The following is a 13,454-nucleotide window of genomic DNA, read 5'->3' on the forward strand; positions in this document are numbered from 1 at the left end:
AGTAATAAAACTTAACTATGCAGATATATGACTGATAACTAAGATAACTTTGCCCATCCTGCTTTATCACATTCAATAAGAACTGTATATTTTTCCCCAAAATCTGCAGTTTGATTGAAAAAATAGTTCATTAAAAGATGAACAATTTTCCATATTTGACACACAGTTAAAATAATACTTTAGTATTGTTCTTACAGCAATTATCTGTTGATAATGCATATTCTATAACTATAGTGTGGGACAAAACCAGGTTTACAGTTGTGAATACATGAAACAGAGTTTATTCTTGTATTATTATTTATTAATTATTGTATTATTTTCCATATGGACAACTGTAAACCTACTTTTGCCCCACCCTGTATCTGATGTAAGGATTGCGAGTAGTGATAATTTCTTGATGGAACAAGAAACAGATTTTCTCCAAGCTTAAATTTAAAAACATATTGTTGATCTAAAATTTAGAGAAAATACAAAGACTAGCCAAGTTTTACACCATCTGGAAGCTATAGTCACTCTTTGGATATCTGAAACGATGCAGTACATCCCAGCTGCTGGGTACATGTCAACAGTGACAAGGAACAGCTGATAACAGATGAGTCCATTTTTACTCAGTTCTTCAGCATGTTATACGGGAGCCATTTTAATCTTTGAGATAATATTTTTTGTTTCTGTCTTTCCTTCTCCCTCCTTTCCTTTTTTCCTTTATTCCTTTCTTTTCTTCTTCACTGATGATTGCTATTTTATTGCCAGGCCCTATGCTAAGATATGGGATACAGTGGACAATATAGTAATTGAAGATCTTCTCTTCACAGAGCTTCGAGTTTAAGGAGAAAGACAATTATCAAAATTGTATACAAATAAATATAAAGTGTTCTTTTGCATATTATAAATTACATATTATGGCAAGTATAATAAAGGTTATAGCAAAATCTTAAAATAGATTAATAGCAATAGAGAGCATAGCCACGGCATTAGATAAAATAGTTGAAGAAGGCTTCTCTGGGAAGTAGCACTTAAACTAATATTTGAACAATGAGGAGGAGACACTCATGAAAAAAATAACTTTTTTTATGAGAGAGAATAGTTCACTCAAGATACTAGCATGAACAGAATCAGATTCTGATATGTGAAATATGGGCAGTGTGGATAGATGGTATTGAGTAAGAGCGACTTAGCTTAAGTTGGGGAAATAAGCACTGGCTATAGCAGTCAGGTCTTGCAACCTATGCCAAGGAGTTTGAATTCTTATCTAAGTGCAATGGATAGACATTAAAAATGTTAAGCAAAATGTTATTAGATCTATTTTATATTTATAAAATATTTTTGCTTTTTTATATGGAAATATAGCAAGAGTGAAAGGGTAAGACACACTAGTGAATTATTAAAAGTATTCAGGTTAAAGAACCTTGAACATCTTTATAACAATTACTCTGAACTCTGTTTCTAATAACTTGGTCACCTCCATCTCATCATGGTCCTTTTCTGGCAATTTTCTTTTTCTTTTTCTTTAGTTTGGGAGTTGTTTCTTTGAAAATCTTCAGAAAATTTTGGTAAATTTTTAACACCTGTATAGCAAGTTGTGATTCTTTTCTTAGGTGTACTTTCAAAACTTGTGTACAATAAAATGTTTCTTTTTTGATGTAGAGTTTTGTGAGATTCAACAAATACACTATTTGTCAATTCAAAAAAAGTTATTGTGGTTAGTATTGGTGGTGGTGAGGACTGGTGCAATATGGAGGCAGGAAACTAGGAAGAAGGTAAGTTTCACGTTGGAGGCAATTTGGCAGAATTAGTGATGACAGTGTGTTCTCTGGGAGACAAGAGGAAGAATCCAATGTGATTCCTCAGTTTCTAATTTGAATGGCTCAGCAAATTGTAATAACATCCACTGTAATGTGGATGTTTGGTGTTGTTTGGGGGGAGGGTAGATAAAAGGGAGAAGATGAAATGGGAAAATATTACATTTGAAAATATTACATTTGAAATTAGTTTTTTGTTTGTTTTTTCTATACTTTAAAAGAGAGACTTGCATTGATGATATACATTTTAATGAAACATAATCTTGGGGAGAGAATACATCACTCTATTAGTTTCTTAGTATTATCAGACAAAGTTGGGGGTCCTTTTCCCACTGGATGCTAAGGGTAGAGTCATTAGGCTATCTCAAGAAAAATAGTTTTCTGAGACTCGCATGGGAGAACTAGTTTTTATTTGCATGGAATTACATCCCTGGGTTTCCAAATTCCCATCTCTCTTAGTCCAGTCATGGACAAAGTGTAACTTGAGTTTAGTAAAGCTAGAAGCAAAGGCAGTGTTCAGAGTTTCCTTTCCATGTTGCAGCTGGGTCCAGTTCAGTATCAAGCTAGTTTCAGTCCATTAGCCCATTGTCTGTGTGGTCCACATGCCCATAGGCCATCTGGGTGAATGCAAGGGGATCCCCACAAACCCAGAGTCACACAAATCCTAAGCGTTCCAACAGCAGTAAGAAGAGCCAAAAGCATAAGAGAGCTAACTTCTTTGTTCAGAGAATTAAGTATTCCAAATTTCTGTATGCTTGCAGTGGCCACACCCATTCTGGCCAACCATCTCTGTCCCAGGTGTGATTGACAGTAAGCACCTTCCTTAGTCCCTCCAACTTTACTGGGCATAGGCCTATCTTCCCTTTGTTGGACCCCTGAGGAGTGTAAAGTAGCTTCCTGGTGAAGCTGCCCAAATGACATGCCTGCAATGTCTGGCTTCCCTCTTTGCTCCTTTCCTGTTATTGACAACTAGTTTAATTACAACGGTATCACTAGGGCGGCCATAACAAAGTACCACAAACTGGGTGACTTAAAACAACAGAAATCTATTCTCTCACAGTTCTGGAGGTTTGAAGTCCAAAATCAAGGGGTCTGCAAAGCCATGGTTTCTTTAAAGCCTCCAGAGGAAGATTTTTGCTCTTCTCTTCCTGCTTCTGGTAGGACATGTGTTGTACCAGAACACCTTGTTTTGTGGCAACCTAACTATTATATATGTCCCCATCTTCACATGGCTGTCTTCCCTGTGTGTCTCTGCGTTTTGTGTGTCTCTCTCTTCTTCTTGTAAGGACACCAGTTACAGTGGATTAAGGTCCTAGACTGCTCCAGCAAGACTTCACCTTAACTAATTAATCCTTACCCAAGGATATGTTTCTATTTCATCTGCAATAATATTATTTCCAAATTATGATGCATTTTGAGGAATTGAGGGTCAGGAATCCAACATATCTTTTGTGGAACACAATTTAAATCATAAGTGACCTATCAACAGAGTGTGGAGAAAGGAGAAATAAACTTACTTGGAATGAACATTTGAAGAATTTCAGCATGTAGATTTCATGTGATGAAGGCACTGATAAAAGTTCTACAGTGTAAGCTAGGAGGAATTCAGGCGTGTATTTCTACCACTTTAAGTAAAGAGAGTATTGAGGCAGAAGTGTTAAACAGTATAGAATTTTACTATCAGGAGTAAGATGAATGCAGAAAATGATTAAAGCCCTCAACAAGCAATGGAATTGCTAATGTTTGTAAAGATAATTTTGGTCATAATAAGATATTAAATTATGCTGGGACAACATTAACAAAGCAAGAAAATGTGAAGTGACTTTTAGAAAGATTTACAAAGAAGTGATTATTACTAATATTCTCATGCAAGTTAGGTGTTGATTTTCTCTGGAAACTCAGTGATAAATAATAGCTATTTTCCAAAATAAAAAGGATTCCCTATAGCTAATTAACCTATGTTTTTCATGTATATGATGAAATATAAAAGCTCTTTCTCCTTTCAGTTCACTATGGCAAAAAATAAGTATAGACTGAATTAACAGAACAAAAAAAATTTCATTCCTCACAAATGACACAAATGTAGAAAACAAAACAAAAACATGAAAAGAGAATTTACATTAAAAATATATAAATTATATATATACACATATATATATAATTATGTATTATAAAAATACTGGAAAGTTGCTTTGGGCAGGTGATTGTTGGTTGGAACGCCGTCCCATACACCAAAAGCTTGCGGGTTCCATCCCTGGTTGGGGCAAGGCAACTGATCAGTGTTTCTCTCACATCAATGTTTCTTTCTCTCGCTTCCTTCTTCTCTCTCTAAAATTAATAGAAACATATCCTCAGGTGATGATTTAAAAAAATATATTGCAAAGCTAAAAGTTGTAAAAGACAGAAATATTTAATTATATAGAAATCTAAAACAAGAATTTCATAACTCATGGGAGATATCCTAAGCCAAGTCAAGAGAGAAAAACTAATTGACCTATTATTTCTAATCCTAAAATTTGTAAAAAATGACTCTCTTGTACATCAACTTTATAAACATCAAAAATAAATGTTGTAGAGAGGAGTGGAATAAGATTAAGAAAAAAATTAAAACAAATCTGCATATGATAAAATAATACTGTTATTTAAGTAAAATAATGTGTGTATGCATGCTACGTTTATAGAATATATATCTGCAGGAGGAAATGCATGCAATTATAGTCCCTGAATAGTGCTTAACATAAGGAGATGAGAATTTAGGTGATTTTTACTTTGTTTTTCTTCTACTAATATTTGTATATTTAATATAATGCAGAGAAAAACAACAAATATCTTCTCATTGTGACTAAATAAGCTGATTCAGCATTCCTAGATACTTTTTGGTGTGTACAATTGATCTATATCACACTTATTTAATCTGTTGAGCAGATATTTATAATGTATTCTCTAAGTAAGGAATTAGGAACAAAAACCTCCCATATGATCTCACAGGACTGGTATTCAAAAGGATAAAATATATCTGTAAATAAGCGCAGCTACTTTTACTTTTATTCTTTTTACTCTATAAGCACCATAGTGTGGGCCAAGGATTTTATATATATTTATCTTGTTTTACTCTCTCTCCTTCCTTTTGATGTTCTCAGATACCTAAGCCCTTGGATAATCTTTACTTCCAGACGTCTTATATTAACTTGTCTTGAAGTTAACGAAAAAGGACAATATACGGGAAGTTTAAAAGTTGGTTCAATAGACCAAAGTAGTAGTAAAAATTAATTTTCATGATGATGTGTATAAAAAATAGAAATCGCAAGAATATATGTACTTTAATTAACGTGTGGATTTTTATTATATTAAAAATTACCTTTGTGTTTCTTATAATACTGTATAATGCTAACTCAGTTCAGTAATTGTGAGATGTAATTCATTACGGGGCAGCTCAATACAATGTTCTGTTGAGAGTATTAATTTGTGTGCCATTGTTTCGAAAAACAAAAGGTCAAATTAGTCCTATAAGCAAATTGGGAAATTTCTCTAGACTTAAAACTACCAAGTGAACAAACAACATCCTGTAGTATTGTTTTCTCTGTATTATATGCAATGAAATAAGCAGAAAAGTAATAAAAACCTAGGGAAATATGGGTTCACATTTATCCAGTATAGTTTGGAAACACTTCACAAGAAAATCTCTAGACCTGAGGAATCAGAAAACATTCTCCCATCCTATTGGTGTGCTCTCTACATAAAGCTGGTTTGAAGGAGGAACCGCTCAGTTAACAGTTCCTATAGACGCCGTGTAACCGGTTCCTAGGGAGCGTAGTGGCTTAGGAAACGCAGATGCATTAGCGCGCAGGGACTCTGAGCAGGCACCTGCTGGTGCACCCGCTTCACACTGCAGTCTCACCTGCTTCTCCTCTCTCTCCTGGCTATGTTCTCACACGGCAGAAGCGCAGAGTCGGAAAACCAGTGTGCTTCTTGGCACAAGGCGGGGATTATATAATTGCTTGTGGGCTTTCCATGAAGACCATCTTTGGTATTTGAGGGCAGATTGGGTGATATTTTCGTACTCGGTCAACACCTTTCGTAGGCCAATGAAATCATCTCTATGCATTTGCTATGATCATAATCTCCGGAAACCCTGGCACATTAAGAAATGGTGAGTGAATTTCAAGAGAGCCACTTTCTAAAATCTGCACAGTTAAAAAAATCAAGGGCATAGGTATACAAGACACATTCTAAACTTTAGGCTGGTTTCCTGAAATAGTAATGGTGTTTTTCCCTTTGATTTGTATAATAATATATACATTTTCTGTTGCTATCCTTTAAAAATGGGAATGATGATGGCAGTGTGGGAACACATGCTGCCAATGTGACTCCTGGTCTCAGCACACCAGGCTGCTACGTTTCGCAGCTGTTCAGTAGACATGTGGAACTAAGCAACGGAATCCATACCAGTGGTCTGGGAACCCCTAGATGACACAGAACTCTAAAAAGAGAGGAAAATAAACTTTGCAATTAACCAACAGCAATCCCTGAGGTGTGAGGCTCAGCATTATCCCTGCCTTCTGCATTCTGTCTGTGAAGCTTTTAAAGACCAGCGATTGCAACTTTTTCTCAAAAATGTAACAGACACTTAGTCTTATTTTAGCAGTCAACAATCACAGATATTCAAAGAGAGAGAGAATAGAGAACAGTTGCCTGAAAGCTAATCCTGTCACCCTAGAGCTAAAGTGAACTTTAAAGTGTTTTACAAAAAGGTTAACCTTCTAATTAACTTTTTGTGCTTTGATAGCTAATGGAGCCCCGAGACTATTGTTCAGACACTACCTGCTTAGGGCCTCAATCACACTATTTTTCATCTTCCCTTTGTGTCAAGGTTTCCCTGGGCATAAAAAAGATAAATGCTAAATGTTTTCATTCACAAATAATAATCAATGATAGGATCTTTTCAAAAAATCCTCTAACTTGGGCATTGCTCCATGATCACTGACTGGCTCTTCAAACTGGAGTGAATGATCGGTTTCACTACTAGCTCCTGAGCCATGTTGGACTTCTGGGTGCATAAGTCTGCAATGACCTGTTAACTGCTGGGCTTATCTTTCTGGAGCAAAGATAAATGGCACAATGTGTGCCCTCTCCCCAGTAACACAGCCCCTCAAGCACAGGTCCTGATATTCCCCTTCCTTTTTTTAATTTTTTTTTTTTAAATATATCTTTGTTGATTTCAGAGAGAGGAAGGGAAGGGAGAGAGAGAGAGAAACATCAATGATGAGTCATTGATCAGCTGTCTCCTGCACACCTCCTACTGGGGATCGAGCCCTCAACCCAGGCCTGTGCCCTGACAGGGAATCGAACCAAGATCTCCTGGATCCTGGATCATAGGTCGATGCTCAACCGCTGAGCCACACCATCCAGGCCCTCTTCCTTTTTTTTTAGTTGCATTTCATTATTTATTAGGTGGCAACTTTGTGCTTAATTGTCCTAAGTACTATTATACACAGATAAAAATATGAACCAGTATCTTTGTGGCACTTACATTCCATCTCACAATATGTCCTCGCTAATTTCAGGACCTCGCCGCCCCCTTGTGAAACAGTCGTTACCTCCAGGGGAATCTGTTTATTCTGAGCTGATTTTGCACCCTGGAAGTTCCTGGTTTCTTTAGCTGTTTGACAATATTGTTGGGGCCTCTCTTTAAGCAAAAATAAATAGCTCCTTTGAGGCAAGTCTTTGGTCCGTTTAATTAGCTTGGAGTTTTTCTATGAAACAGTAAGAAGATAATAGTGAAGGGTTAATGTGGATGTGGAGAAAGAGCAACAGAGAAATATGCCAGAGTATATTAAATCATTTTAGATATACTAAATATTTAAAAAGACTCTTGGTCTATGAACATTTCAAACAAGTTAATATAGTCATTTAATTTATCTTTACATTTTGCATAAATACAACTTTACTTGCTTCAATAAAATATATTTTCCCTACAACAGCCATTTAAAGCTGTGTTTAAGATCCCATGATGCACCTGCTCAGAACAACCCCAGTGTGTTTGCATCACACTAAGAAAAAAGCTCAGGGTGGCCTGCAAGTCCTGCAGAGCCTGTCCTCTGATCGCCGTGCTCTCCTTTGCACCCTGTACTGGCCTCTACACTCTTCCCCAAGGTGCCCTGCATGCTGCTGCCTTAAATCATTTTCATCGTTGTTCCTTCTGTCTTGAAAATTCCCCCCCGAACAGTTGATGAGCCATTCCCTCAGTTCCTTCAGGACGCTGTTGAAGAATCTCCTTCTCAAGATGCCATTTTCTATCCTCATTCAAAATGCCAGCATTTATTCCTCTTTATTCCCTTACTTCCTAATCATTTTACTCTTAGCATGCATTATTACATGATATTTTATATACCTATTATTTCACCCCTTTTACAAAACAGAGCCATGATTTTCAACCTTTTTCACCTCATGGCACACATACACTAATTACTAAAATTCTATTGCACACACAAAAATATATATTTTGCAGATCTAACAAAAAATAGATATAATTTTGATTCATTCACACCAGATGGCTGCTGTTGTGTTGGCTGATGTCATTTTTTTCATCTGACAATTTAAGGGAAAAGAGGTCAGTACTCCTGACTAAAGAGTCAGGTATTGCATGTTTTAAAAATTCTTGCAACACACCAGTGTGCCACAGCACACTGGTTGAAATATTGCTGTTCTAAATTGAAGTGATGCCACATGTTATTTCTTGAATGTTGGTGCTGGCAAAAAGTATGGGCAGGGAAGGCAAATCAGTTATAAAATAAAACTCAATTCTGTTTAGGATAAAATCCTGCCTTTTAGTATAGAAGGATCGGAAGTAATTACTTTGCTGTTAAGTGATTGGACAAGTCTGCTTGAAGGATGGTACCATTTCATGGGCTCAGCATTGGTCTATGATGTGATAATTTCAGACTTTCAAGCATCAGTAGAAGGTAGATCTGGTTTTTGAGAAGCTTAAGCGGATGGATGTATGCATAACCTCCATCCTTATTACCTTAAGTAGTCTATTCATACCCAGAGGGCGTGGCTCAGCAGCTGAGCATCGACCTAGGATCCAGGAGATCGGGGTTCAAGGTTCGATTCCTGGTCAGGGCACATGCATGGGTTACGGGCTCGATCCCCAATAGGGAGCATGCAGGAGGCAGCAGATCAATGACTCTCTCATCATTGATGTTTCTCTCTCTCTGTCTCCTCCCTTCTTCTCTCTGAAATCAGTAAGATATATTTTAAAAACACACATGAAGAAACAAAAGAAAAGTAGTCTATTTATGACTTCTTCCACAGACACACAGTCAACAGCATAAGTTGGCTAATGAACACTGGTTGTTTCATCCTGTTTACCCTGTTTGAAATGTGTCATATGTGGTTTATCAACTTTATTTGGCATTAATTTGAGGTGCAAAAATCTTGACTCGTCTAATTCTATTTGTGTACCCTTTCCCAGACATCTCTGACTCTGAACTTCCAATCTTACTCCTTTCAGGCTCCTCATCAACTGGCCAGACAATTTTTACTTTTCAGGAAATGCGTATCCTGACCTCATGTCAGGTCTTTCTTTACAACAAATGACTGATCAAGTATAGTCCTCCCAGTTCTGCCCACAGTGAGGATTCCCTTTGTCACTGCTCTTCAGTGCCACACCTTGTTGTGTATTGAATTGTGTCCCTCAGTGTTATACACTGAAGCCTTAACCCCTGGTACCTGCAAATGCAAACTTATTTGGAAACAATGTCTTCACAGATGTAATCAAGTTAAGATTGGATCATAATGGATTAAGATACTAATCCAATGACTGGTATTTTTCTAAGAGAAAGGAGAGTGTAGATTCTACTTTCACAGTACACACAGAGAGAGAATGTCATGTGACTACTGAGGCAGAGATTAGGGAGAAGCAGCTGAAAGACAATGAACACCAAGGATTTCTCCCAATCCCCAAAAGCTAGAATATGGCCAGAAAGGATTCTTCCCAGAGCTTTCGGAGGGAACACAGGCCTGCCGACACCTTGAGTTCAGACATCTAGCTTCCAGAACTGTGCGAAAACAGATTGCTTTCATATTAAGCCACCTAGCCTGTGGTGTGTTGTTATGACAGCTCAGAGTATATAATAAACTCCTCATTGTCCTCTACTGCAGTAGCTTTACATTTTTACCCTGCATCAGCTTTCCACACCAGCCCATCTCTGAACTGTGCTTTTGTTGGCCATGAAGGCAGAGTTGGAGGGGAGGAAGACCCATCAGTAAAACAGAGTCTAGGCTACCTGCTTGGGAAACCCGTGCCCTCTGATCTGTTCAGGCAATTTCCAGGATGCATCGTTTCCATGGCGCAGTGGAGTATTTCTGCAACTGCCCAATATTATGTTTTGGTAACTGACAGTGCCAGGGTGACGGTGGGCAGCTCTGGCTGCGCAGCCACTCGCTGCTCCTGGAGCAGGCATTCACCCACGGAACAGGGGCGATTTTGCACACAGAGAATAGTTTTCTGCTGCTGAAGACAGGCCGCTGCTCCAGAGCGCAGGCATCTGCGCTGAGACACTCCAATTAGAGCTTCCCGGAGACCTCACGCAGCTTCTCCGGCTCTGTGGGTGCCTTTAGGATCATTGTATTCACTGAGTCATGCAACCCAGCCGCGGGGCATGTTGCCCAACAGCTTGGGCCTGTTTTGCAAAGTCGTCTCTTTGCCTCTCGAGCTAAATTCTACTAAAAAGGACAGGCTTTATGCTTTAGAGTCAGGGCTTCACTTTTTTTTTTGTTGATCTGTGTTCCTTCATATAGTAAGCAGACTGATGAAAAGCTTGGTTCCTTGGGCTGACAGGGTTTTCAGGGTCAAGTTTCTTTCTCTTATTTTTGAAATCCTGTGAACATAGTATTTACGAATTTAATCCCAAGGTCTTCACTGCAGATTTCTCTCTGGCCATTAGTCGTCTGCTAACAGGTGTCCCAAATTACTGCTGAGAGGGAGGACACTGAGCTGATCAGGGGCCTCAATTAGCCTCCAATTCTAACTCTGCTCTAAGGCAGGCTTTTCTTGAGCTCACTGCTGTGTAGGGTATAAAAGTGCTTTTTATAAAGTGGTAGCTTGATCCACTCTCTGCAGATGTTCCATTTGACTAAATCTCCATCTGGGGCAAGATTTGAGTGTTCTTGCATCTTGGGATGTAAAAAACATCAATTCTATTTGAAAGTTAACCTTTATCTATAACAATGCCATTCCATCTTCTTGTTTTAGATAAGTTAATGTCTATCTAAAGTATCCTAAAGAGATGTATATGTTTTTCCCCCAACAATTAGATCTTTATCAGGCTCAATAGTCCCTGAATTTAACTTTTAATGTTGCTGGGAATTAATTTAAATACTGTAGCCCCAAGGAAATTTTCAGAAAGACCTTCTTATCTATTATTAAGTACAAGTACACAAAAAATTTTTGCATTTAGGTCTTTGGACCTACACTCCTACATTACCTTCTTCCTGTGGAATCCAATCATTATGCCACATTCACTTGGCTTTTCAGTGTGTAATTATTCCAATATATGAATATACGGACTTAATTTTTTATCATCACTTCAGAGTTTTACAGGGAGCATGCTCAAGGAATGAACACAGTTAGTATACTGCAAATTAGAAGTTGATTTAAAAAAAAAACAAAAACAAAAAACCTTTTCTCAAGTTTGCCTCTGAGAAATAATATCTAAAAAATTTCAAAATTTAGCCCAAACTTATTTTTGTACACTATAGAAGAAATCCAAAACAGATACGTCTGTTTGTTAATAAGAACCTCTTTTTTGTTTATAGAATATGTGGGCAGCAGTGGGCAAGGTGTAAGGTTTCTAAACTTTAAAATTAATGTTGAAGTGATTTCATGATATAAGATTTTTGTTTAAAACAGTGTGATTCTTATAAATTACTAATAAATTATATTTAAATGTATAACTTTTTTCTAATTCTCCTGAATAATTTCCTATGTAATTGATTGGATATATTTTGATGTTTTAATTTTAGGTAATTTACTTGATGCTCATTTGCATTGCTTTTTGCCTTTGTTGCAGTGAAGGGAACAAAGTGGGGCACCATTTCCCCACTCTCCTTTTTCATGCTCTCTCTCTTCCTCTACCTCTTCTATTCCCTTCCTCCTTCCCTGGGTCCCTCTCTCCATTTCTCTCTTTAATTCTCTTGAAATGATAATTTATTTATTTGTTTAATCCTCACCCGAGGGTATATATATATATTTTAAATTTTATTGATTTTAGAGAGAGGAAGGGAGAGAGAGAGAGAAACATTGATGTGAGAGAAACATTGATGGGTTGCCTCCTTTATGTGCCCGGTCCAGGGATCTAACACACAACCTAGGTGTGTGCCCCGAGGGGGCCCTGAACCTGAAACCTTTTGGTGTACGGATGATGCTCCACCAACCAGGGCAAAACGCACACTTATTGATCGTTGTATCTGTGCTGTCCAAATACCACTCAAAGAGCAAAAGTTTTTTCAACCAAATTAAATGCTTTTTTTTTTTTTACTATATTCTTTTTTTTACCAGAATCTTCTTTCCTCACTAATTAAAAAGTAGAGCATTAGTTTATTTTCATCCTAAAGATACATTTTATATATATATATATATGTGTGTGTGTGTGTGTGTGTGTGTGTGCGCGTGTGTGTATGTATATACACTCTTTTTAATGATAATTATGAGTGTTTGAAAGTAATACAAAAAATGCTTTATTTTGCATAATTTTCTGACTCTCAGTGCTTGAGATACAACTGTTCGCATGTAAGAACCCCATTGGAATCTTTATAATACTTCACTTGGTGTATCCCAAGGCGATTGCTGAAACCACATGTTCATCCATACATTGCTGTAATACATAACTACATGTGTGCACTTCCTATCTTAAATATGGTAGGCAGGTTTCTAAGATGGTCCCCCAAATTTTCCCTCCTGGCTGAACATGCCCCATACAACACCCTCTGCTTGAGTTTGTACTCAATCTGTGGATATGATGGACTACCAAACCCAGGATAAAGTTAATAATTAGTTGAGTGAATTAATCAAAGGACAATTATCTTGGGTTTCTCTGGCATATCCAGGTAAGCCCTTAAAAAGGTAAGAATACGCAGTTTTCATGAATTCTATAGCTGGAAGGAGGTGAATTCTTCCAACACCCAGCAAGCCTAGAAGAGAACCCAAACCTCAGATGACACCCTGGTCCTGGCTGACATTTGATGCAGTCTTGTGAGAACCAGAGTGAAGATCCCTGAAAAGCTTGGCCAGGACTCTTTATCTGCAAACTAAGGGTGTTGTTTTCAGCCACTAAGTTTGTGGCAAATTTTTACACAGCAATAGAAAGTGAACAGTGTGAACCAGGGTTAGAACAAAACAGTTTTCAGTTGCACATGATTATACTTGTTCACCATTCTAACTAAATTGATTTCCATTAAAAAAACCAATTATTAAAATATTAATAATAACAGTTGTAGTACATGGAATCCCTTAGTTCTTTATATATATTAGCTTAAGTCATTATTATAAAAACTCTACATGGTAAACATTGAATTTCTGAGTTCACAGGCTAGAAAGAGAGCCTTAGGGACCTTCACTCTCTTATATTAGATAAGAGGTGTGCTGATTGGGAG

The sequence above is a fragment of the Miniopterus natalensis genome, chromosome 2 (genome assembly GCF_054644295.1).
Source record: "Miniopterus natalensis isolate mMinNat1 chromosome 2, mMinNat1.hap1, whole genome shotgun sequence".
Lineage (NCBI taxonomy): Eukaryota > Metazoa > Chordata > Mammalia > Chiroptera > Miniopteridae > Miniopterus > Miniopterus natalensis.